The 1770-nt window shown below is 37.7% G+C and overlaps 1 protein-coding gene across 7 annotated transcripts in view; it reads left to right on the top strand.

Annotated features, from left to right (window-relative positions):
- Nucleotides 1-1770, top strand: part of LOC106877129 (LYR motif-containing protein 1) — a 79940-nt gene that overhangs the window by 19255 nt on the left and 58915 nt on the right. The window lies entirely within an intron of this gene.

Here is a 1770-nt window from a genome sequence, read left to right as displayed (position 1 = left end):
AGTGGTGGTGATAGTGGTGATGTTGGTGAGGATTGTGGTGGTGGTGAGGATGATGGTGGTGGTGATAGTGGTGATGTTGGTGAGGATTGTGGTGGTGGCAAGGAATACGAATGTTTTGTAATGCTGATAGTATGGTGGTGGTAGTGGTGGCTGGGGAAGATTGTTTGGTGGTGGTAATGGTTATGATTTGGTGATGATATTGTTAAGATGACAGGGTGTGATTTGAAAGGAATTTGACTGCTATGTCTAGTTGGTTATACAGCCACATAACAGAGTCAAGCAAGATGTACTCAAGGAGAGAACTGTTGTTCCTCTGAAGTTATCACTGGGATCAATGTAATCGACTTGCACCCCACACCTTCCCAAATTTCAGTCCTTGTGGCTATTATAGAAAGTTTTAAGTTGCTATTTGGAACACAAATCAACATAAAATTTTGATGGAAAGTTTTCATATAGATAGTTTTTGAACATTTGTTTACTTTCATGGGGCCTATTGGCGGAATTGGTGCATATTCCAGTTTTTAGAATCAGCATACTGTACCCTTGTATTTTGTGAGAGATGACTAAAAGAAGGGCATCTGGCCATGAAGCACTGGCTCAAAAAGTCCTGTCTATCCCATGGATAAAGCAGATATGATAACAATGATGTTTTTAAAAAAGTGAATGATGTGTTGGTGGTTTGTCTTCCATTATCATTGTTGTAGGGTACAACTGTCTCTGGATTAGTCCATCTACTTATGAATAGGTCCTATAGGTGGGCACAGGTTACTACTGCAACTTGTGTAGAGTACTGGATGATTAGTGAGCATGTTGTTAAGTTATAATGTACAACATTTGGATCTGGAGAAAGCAACTGTTCCTACAGTAAGGTAATGGATGTGAAAATCAAATTCTACAGTAAACTTTTATTGTGAAACACAATTTAACCCTTTAGTAATTAAATCAGCCATATCCACCCCAAATATTCTATCAGTTTTACTTTCAGACTGGCCATATCTAGCCTCTCACACTTACCTACAATGACATTCTAAAAATAAACAATCACATCATTGAAATCTGAAAGCTATATGAGGTAATGCATGATTAATACAAAACAATATGAATAAATCAGCATTACATTTAATAGAGTTATCTGAATGCTAAAGGGTTAAACTGTTACAACACATCTTATTGTAGTTAGTTGCAGTATTTCTTATTGTGGTCAGTTACACTATTTCCTACAATAGTCTGTTACATCTTTTCCTATAGTAGTCAGTTACACCACATCTTTCAGTGGTTAGCTACACTTCTTCATTATACCTTGCTGTTTAGAACCTGATAGATTAATTTGATCAGTGAGGTGTTGAGTGTCTTTGCCTGCATTGATCAGTACAATAGCATAAATGATGAAATATGAACTATCAATGTTTTGGCTAACACTGCAACAATTTAACTGTGGTAGTCTTTGTTATAGTCAATACCAGTAATACTCTCCCACAGGTGTGGCTGTGTCATTAAGAAGTTTGCTTCCCACCTACATGGTTTTGGATTCATTCCTATTGTATGGCCCCTTAGACAAGTGCCTTTCTCTATAGCCCTGAGCTGATCAAAGCCTTTTTAGTAGATTTGGTAGATGCAAACTGAAAGAAGCCTACCTCTCTCTGTCTCTGCCTGCCTGCCTGCCTGCCTGTCTGTCTGTCTGTCTGTCTGTCTGTCTGTCTGTCTGTCTGTCTCTCTCTCTCTCTCTCTATTTATTATGTATGTGTGTGTGTATATATATATATATATATA

Source organism: Octopus bimaculoides, chromosome 10 (genome assembly GCF_001194135.2).
Source record: "Octopus bimaculoides isolate UCB-OBI-ISO-001 chromosome 10, ASM119413v2, whole genome shotgun sequence".
NCBI lineage: Eukaryota > Metazoa > Mollusca > Cephalopoda > Octopoda > Octopodidae > Octopus > Octopus bimaculoides.
Note: the sequence above shows the minus strand (reverse complement) of the source record. Positions and strands in the feature narration are given on the sequence as shown.